Below are 8,722 nucleotides of genomic sequence, written 5' to 3'. Positions count from 1 at the left end.
ACCTTTCAACAGGTGTTTTGGGGACAGGAAGATACAAATGCAATTTATGCTTCAACACAAATTCACTTGCCTTAAGATTATATCAAATGGAAGATTCACATATACATTTTAAATGTGTGATAGCCCGGCCTCAGTTTATTGTTTGGCTTTGCTACTGTTTTGTCTGTCTCTGTCCCTTTATCTAGTCACTTCCCCTTGAGTTAAAACAAAACACTGAGCAGATGGAAGTCTTTCTTTCCCTAAGGTCAGACCACATTGCACACAACAAGCTATAATATTGTAGCAAACGGCGACAGAGCAGCACTTGTTGGTCTCTCACCCGAGTCTCCAAGCCCGTAGCCAAACACTCTAACCACTGCTACAATATTTTTTCTTGTCATGTAAAAATGAACGTTACAAATATTTTTTTAAATATTATTGTTTGCGTGATTTCTTCTTGTATGCACTGAATCTTAAGCGAGTTTGCTGTCCATGTTTGAAATAGGCAATTCTCAATGCAAACAGCACATTAAACATCAAAGGGGAATTACTCATGGCCAGACATGAAAGAAGCGCTCATTTAAGAGTGAAATCGCATGATATACAGTCAGGGCTGCTGTGAGATGCCACATGCTCTGGTCTGTTTGTCTGTAATCATTTCTAAGCACGTAATGGCCAGCCTTTTCTTTGGTTGGAATTCACGATCTGGGAAGTCATAGCCTTGCTGTTTACCTGCCTCTCTTTCTTCTCCTCCCAAACTAAATGGCCACTCATGTGAAAGTGTGCATTTCCTGTCTGAGCGTGCTCTCTATATGTGTGCGTATGTCTGCTCCTGTCCCGTGCAGCAACGCCGGCCCAGGTTTGGCCTGGATCCATGGTGCGGCAGGCCCGAACCTGCAGCTGGGAGAACGAGGCCTGGCCTAGCGGATGGAGGGAGGGATGTATTTAGCTGGCGCGTTTGTGCCCCTGGTCTCCTTTGTAGAGCCAGCTGTGAAGTATGTGTTTGGGACAGTGGTGCAGTGCGGGCCTGCAGATGTTTGGCCATAAAGAGCAGCACTTCAAAAGAGAAGAGACACCCCCCCCCCTTTCCTCCAGCCCCTCTCTTCTAGGACACAGCTCCACTCTGGAGGACTTTCAGCGAGGGGAAACAATGCAGACTTGGGCCCTGTAATCAGCGGCAACTGACAGGTGTTGTGAAGAATAAAGGGCTAGTTCTGAACTGGAGAAACAAGTTTAGACCCAAGTCACTTTCTATGCTGTTGTCTCACATTATGGAGCAGCAGACTGGTCTGTCCTGGCCAGTCAAGGCTTTATGTCTGTAAACTTGGGACATCTTGAACTTGACTGCTGCTTGCACTCCGTCTGTCCAGGAACACAAGCTGGTAAAGCAGTCTTCAATGTGAATCAAACCAGGAAATGACAACTGAGTTACTGTGTGTGAAATGGGAAAGCTTATGCTAGTATTAACAATGTGTGTTGTTACAACAGCTGGGAACTGGAGCACTCCAGATTAACCTAAAGTGTTTGGGTTATCTCATTAAGGATCCTTTTCATGCTCTGACAATTATGTGTACATGTGTTTTTTTTTAACCAACGTTTTAGTCCTTTTTATCCCCATCTGTTTGAAGCTCTTTAGAGCTGGATCACACACGACTGCAGGGACCACAGAGGGAAATGTGAAGTAGTAGTACTGGAGGTAGCAGCAGTGTTGTATTTACTGTGTTATCTACTGTTTCTTCTCTAGAATCTAGCCAAGTTCATAATCTAAAAGAATATCATGTGTTAGATTCAATCAGAATGTCCCATCGTCTAACAACTGTACAATAGGGGTTCCTCAGGGAACTAGCTTAAGGCCTATACCCTTTGGCATACAACGTGTCTAATTAATCCTAGTATCCTATTAGTGTCATAGCTACTGGTATAATATAACTGCTCAGCCCTCCAGTTATCTCCATTGAAGCCGCAACTAGTTGACGAGCCCCAGGTGACGAGCAGAATAGGAGGGACACAGGAGGAACTTGTCACACCTCCAGTGTTTATGTGATTAGAATTCTCTCTAAGGGGGAATAGAACTTCTGTTCTTAAAGGTCAGTCTGATTTCCACTGCATTCCTGCTATATGTTTTCACATTTGCATCTGCAGTCAAACATTCCCATGATTCTCATCTGGCACTCCCTCACAGCTGAGATGGTGCAGCCAGGGCATGACAAAACAAAAAAGGCATGACATGTTTTTTTTTAGGCAGGCTGTGAAATGAACAAACAAATAAAAAGACACAACAAAAGCTTGCAATTTCTATCAAAAGTTGAACGGCTGTTCTCCATTTCAAGTAGTCAAACACGTAGATTATAATGGAACATAAAACAATGGTTTATTTTTCTTTCATCAAACTTTCTTTTAATCTCCCTTAAGGTCATACACAATGTGACACTCCTCTAATGACCCATGTATGTTTTTTCTCTGCACCTTCTCTGAGGTCGTTAAGACCACACACCTTCATTTGACTGGCTCCTCCCTCTCAGCAGGGCTCTCCTTGATATCTAGCGCTGTGTTGACATGGACCACGCCTCAGCGAGGATAATACTCCTGTCCTGCCGCTAGACTCCTATCATAGAGAGAGAAGAAGTGATGGCTTGGGGGGGGGGATGTCTCATCTCATTCATCAAAGCTGCTGAGTTCAAGCCCTGCCCTAACTCACCATGGGAAAGACGTATTATATCTGATCTGTCTGTTGAGCATAAGAAGCCGTCTCCTTTCATTTAGCAGCCTTTTGATCAAACGCTTCACTCGCAGGTATCAGATCCAGCAAAGGTTTGGTTGTGACAGGGAACAAGGTACTGTATCAGCACGAGGGATCACTATAAACTGGGATCTTATCGTTTTATACATAATGTGGGACACTTGATTGATCTGCTGCACCACAACCAACATGTTCCTCTGGATTAACGTTGGTAGTTAAAGTTCTTTGAGATTTTAGGTACTCGGTGAACTGTGACTACACCAGACACACCACTTCACTGTGATTATCGTTATTTATAATGCATTGTGCATTAGGTATATGCATGGTATTCCTTTCACATAATATGACAAATATGTGACGCAGTCAACAATTACTCCCATTTTCCAGCTGACTCGTCCTTTGCCACTGCACTGCCTGTGGGGGTTGATGTCAAATCAATCAGAGACTATCAGTCAAAAATGCTGCCGAAGCCCCCCCCCGTGTGAGCTAAAGATCAAACGACCTATTAGGGGAAGACATTAAGCAGTGAGGAGGGTAGGTACACACTTTGTATCTAAATTAAACTTCACTCAATGATTTAAGTCAACAGAAGGGGGCAATCAGTGAAACTTCGGAAGGGTACAAACATGTGCCCTTGGGACACAAGCTTCCGAAATCGTAACATCGCCCTTCTTTTGTTATGACATAACGTTTGATATCGCTCAATCCCTTTGTGTTTGATGGAATAATGAGACAGATACTTTCCCAGTGCAGTAATAACAATAATAAATCAGTAATAACACTAATAACAGTAGTAACACTTGTACAACAACTGTAGAACTTCCATATAGCTGGATGACCCTGGTTATCTGACAGCATTACAAACTCTCAAAGACAATCTGAGGGGGGTGAGCTGCATAATAAACACTTTAAAAGCATTATTAGTGGAAATAAACATCAGCATGTTGAGAGTTGCACTCGGGGGTTTCTAATCATCAAACAAATGAGTCATCAGTGAGTTTCCCAGCAGGTGAGCAGTGAGTTCTCTGGGTGTCTGTCCCGTATGAGTGCGTGTCTGTCTGTGCATACCCGCGTATTTGTGTGTATCTCCCACCCACCGTGGAGTGACACTACATCTATACGGGAATGGCTGAGTGTCACGCCCTGGTCTTAGTATGTAGTGTTTTCTTTATTATTTTGGTCAGGCCAGGGTGTGACATGGGTTATTTATGTGGTGTGTTTTGTCTTGGGGTTTTTGTAGGTAATGGGATTGTGGTGTAGTATAGTTGTCTAGGTAAGTCTATGGTTGCCTAGAGTGGTTCTCAATCAGAGGCAGGTGTTTATCGTTGTCTCTGATTGGGAAACATATTTAGGCAGCCATATTCTTTGAGTGTTTCCTGGGTGATTGTTCCTGTCTCTGTGTTTGTTTGCACCAGATAGGGCTGTTTCGGATTTTCACGTTACGTTTAGTGTTTTTGTATTGTTCGTTATTATCTTTATTAAAGATGTATCAAGATGACCACGCTGCATTTTGGTCCTCCTCTCTTACGATGGAAGAAAACCGTAACAGAATCACCCACCACCACAACAGGACCAAGCGGCGTGGTGACAGGCAGCGGCAGCAGGAGCAGCGAAATCCAGATTTCTGAACATGGGAGGAAATCTTGGATGGTAAAGGACCCTGGGCACAGTCAGGATAATATCGCCGCTCCAAAGAAGAGCTGGAGGCGACGAAGGTGGAGAGGCGCTGGTATGAGGAGGCAGCACGGCGACGCGGATGGAAGCCGAGAGTCAGCCCCAAAAATTTATTGGGGGGGCACACAGGGAGTATGGCGAAGCCAGGTAGGACAACTTTCTGTGTTTACCGGGGGGCTAGAGAGACTGGGCAGGCACCGTGTTATGCTGTGGAGCGCACAGTGTCTCCAGTGTGGGTACATAGCCCTGTGCGGTACATACCAGCTCCTTGTATCGGCCGGGCTAGAGTGGGCATCGAGCCAAGTGTCATGAAGCCGGCTCTACACATCTGGTCTCCAGTGCGTCTCCTTGGGCCGGCTTACATGGCACCAGCCTTGCGCACGGTGTCCCCGGTTCTCCTGCATAGCCTAGTGCGGGCTATTCCACCTCGCCGCACTGGCAGGGCGACCAGGAGCATTCAACAAGTTTTAGGTTGGGCAGGCTCGGTGCTCAAGAGCTCCAGTGTGCCTGCACGTTCCGGTCTATCCAGTACCACCTCCACGCACCAGCCCTCCGGTGGCAGCTCCCCGCACCAGGCTTCTTGTGCGTGTCCTCTGCCCAGTACCACCAGTGCCAGCACCACGCATCAGGCCTACAGTGCACCTCGCCTGTCCAGCGCTGCCAGAGCTGCCAGTCTGCAAGGAGCCGCCAGAGCTGCCAGTCTGCAAGGAACAGCCAGAGCTGCCAGTCTGCAAGGAGCCGTCAGAGCTGCCAGTCTGCGTAGAGCCGCCAGAGCTGCCAGTCTGCATAGAGCCGCCAGAGCTGCCAGTCTGCATGGAGCAGCCAGAGCTGCCAGTCAGCATAGAGCCGCCAGAGCTGCCAGTCTGCATAGAGCCGCCAGTGCTGTCCGTCTGCATAGAGCCGCCAGAGCTGCCAGTCTGCGTAGAGCCGCCAGAGCTGCCAGTCTGCATAGAGCCGCCAGAGCTGCCAGTCAGCATAGAGCCGCCAGAGCTGCCAGTCTGCATAGAGCCGCCAGAGCTGCCAGTCTGCATGGAGCAGCCAGATCCGCCAGTCAACATAGAGCAGCCAGAGCCGCCAGTCAGCATGGAGCAGCCAGAGCCGCCAGTCAGAATGGAGCAGCCAGAGCCGCCAGTCAGCATGGAGCAGCCAGTGCCGCCAGTCAGCATGGAGCAGCCAGAGCCGCCAGTCAGCCAGGATCGTCTGCCAGGATCTGCCAGTCTGCCAGGATCTGCCAGAGCCGTCAGTCAGCCAGGATCTGCCAGAGCCATCAACCTGCCTGAGCTTCCTCTCAGTCCTGAGCTTTCTCTCAGTCTTGAGCTACCCCTCAGTCCCGAGCTACCCCTCAGTCCCGAGCTACCCCTCAGTCCAGTGGAGTCCATGGTTAGGGTTACTAGGCCAGGGTGGCGGCGAGGGTCGCCAATCTAAGGACGCAAATTAAGCGGACAAAGACTTTGTTGGAGTGGGGTCCACGTCCCCGCGCCGGAGCCACCACCGTGGACAGACGCCCACCCGGACCCTCCCTTATGGGTTTAGGTGTGCGGCCGGGAGTCCGCACCTTGTTTTCTTTATTATTTTGGTCAGGCCAGGGTGTGACATGGGTTATTTATGTGGTGTGTTTTGTCTTGGGGTTTTTGTAGGTAATGGGATTGTGGTGTAGTATAGTTGTCTAGGTAAGTCTATGGTTGCCTAGAGTGGTTCTCAATCAGAGGCAGGTGTTTATCGTTGTCTCTGATTGGGAACCATGTTTAGGCAGCCATATTCTTTGAGTGTTTCGTGGGTGATTGTTCCTGTCTCTGTGTTTGTTTGCACCAGATAGGGCTGTTTCGGTTTCTTCACGTTACGTTTAGTGTTTTTGTATTGTTCGTTATTATCTTTATTAAAGATATATCAAGATGACCACGCTGCATTTTGGTCCTCCTCTCTTACGACGGAAGAAAACCGTAACACTGAGTTATTACTAGGAAGTGTTTCCTAACCCTAATCCTCTGGGATGATGGGCAAGATCTGAAATAAGATACCTTCTACACACTAGAAAACAAACCAATTTAAGTGGGTTGTGTCAGTGGGTTGAGAGACACAAGGAGTTAGTCTGAGCGAGGGCTTTTCCTGATGACCACAACACGCCCTTAGACCATTTTTGAAGATCCTGTGGCTCTAGTGTTCACAGATCCAAAAATAGTGAAGGACTGGATAGGTGAAAGTAGCACTGTGATGGCCCCAAGCTACAATGGCCCTATGAAATGCTAAATGGTACCAAATTGCATTTACCTATCTACCAGTCAGCATATTCAAAAATGGTATGAACTAGAGGTCGACCGATTAATCGTAATGGCCAATTAATTAGGGCCAATTTCAACTTTTCATAATCAGAAATCGGTATTTTTGGACACAGATTTGGACGATTTTATTTTTTATTTTAATTTTATTTTTTACACCTTTATTTAACTAGGCAAGTCAGTTAAGAACACCTTCTTATTTTCAATGACGGCCTACCAGGGAACAGTGGGTTAACTGCCTTGTTCAGGGGCAGAACTACAGATTATTACCTTGTCAGCTGGGGATTCAATCTTGCAACCTTACGGTCAACTAGTCCAATGCTCTAACCACCTGCCTCTCATTGCACTCCACGAGGAGCCTGCCTGTTACGCGACTGCAGTAAGAAGCCAAGGTAAATTGCAAGCTAGCATTAAACTTATCTTATAAAAAACAATCAATCAATCATAATCACAAGTTAACTACACATGGTTGATGATATTACTAGTTTATCTAGCATGTCCTACGTTGCACATAATCGATGCGTTGCAAATTCGCGAAAAAGAGCTGTCGTTGCTCCAAAGTGTACCTAACCATAAACATCAATGCCTTTCTTAAAATCAATACACAGAAGTATATATTTTTAAACCTGCATATTTCGGTTAGCAGGCAATATTAACCAGGTGAAATTGTGTCACTTATCTTGCGTTCATTGCATGCAGAGTCAGGGTATATGCAACAGTTTGGGCCGCCTGGCTCATTGCGAACTAATTTGCCAGAATTTCACGTAATTATGACATAACATTGAAGATTGTGCAATGTAACAGGAATATTTAGACTTACGGATGCCACCCGGTTCCGTATTTCACTGAAAGAATAAATGTTTTGTTTTTGAGATGATAGTTTCCGGATTCGACCAGATTAATGACCTAAGGCTTGTATTTCTGTGTGTTATTATGCTATAATTAAGTCTTTGATTTGATAGAGCAGACTGAGCGATTGTAGGCACCAGCAGGCTCGTAAGCATTCATTCAAACAGCAATTTCGTGCGTCTCGCCAGCAGCTCTTCGCAATGCTTCAAGCATTGCGCTGTTTATGACTTCAAGCCTATCACCTCCCGAGTTTAGGCTGGTGTAATCGATGTGAAATGGCTAATAGCGTTTCAAACGTCACTCGTTCTGAGACTTGGCGTAGTTGTTCCCCTTGCTCTGCATGGGTAACGTTGCTTCGAGGGTGGCTTTTGTTGATGTGTTCCTGGTTCGAGCCCAGGTAGGAGCGAGGAGAGGGACGGAAGCTATACTGTTACACTGGCAATACTAAAGTGCCTATAAGAACATCCAATAGTTGTATATGAAGGTATATGAAATAGAAATCGCATAGAGAGACCTATAATTCCTATAATAACTACAACCTAAAACTTCTTACCTGGGAATATTGAAGACTCATGTTAAAAGGAACCACCAGCTTTCACATGTTCTCATGTTCTGAGCCAGGAACATAAACGTTAGCTTTCTTACATGGCACATATTGCACTTTTACTTTCTTCACCAACACTTTGTATTTGCATTATTTAAACCAAATTGAACATGTTTCATTATTTATTTGGGGCTAAATTGATTTTATTTATGTATTATATTAAGTTAAAATAAATGTTCATTCAGTATTGTTGTAATTGACATTATGAAAAATAAATAATTAATAAATTGACCGATTAATCGGCATCGGATTTTTTTTGGCCCTCGGTATCGGCGTTGAAAAATCATAATCGGTCAACCTCTAGTGTGAACCAAATAGTTGGAGCTATCAAAGGAGTTAGGGGAAAATGGGAAGTGGAGGCCTACACAACTGAGACTCCTCAATGTTTGATCCTCCGTTGGTGAGCATTGCGGTGCAGGAGCGGTAGCTCCCACAAGAGGACGACGTTCTGTGAGAACAGGCTGAATAGGAATTTCAAAGGCTGCGTTTGTAATGCTCATGTTCACCTGTTGCAGTGAACTAGATATAGAGTTAGGTACACTGGCATTCATGCTTATGCCCTGACACGCATGGAGTTGGATTTTTTTTCTGCATATGCCA

Source organism: Oncorhynchus masou, chromosome 31 (assembly GCF_036934945.1).
Source record: "Oncorhynchus masou masou isolate Uvic2021 chromosome 31, UVic_Omas_1.1, whole genome shotgun sequence".
In the NCBI taxonomy this organism is placed as follows: Eukaryota; Metazoa; Chordata; class Actinopteri; order Salmoniformes; family Salmonidae; genus Oncorhynchus; species Oncorhynchus masou.
The sequence above is the reverse complement of the archived record's forward strand: the minus strand, read 5'-3'. Positions refer to the sequence as shown.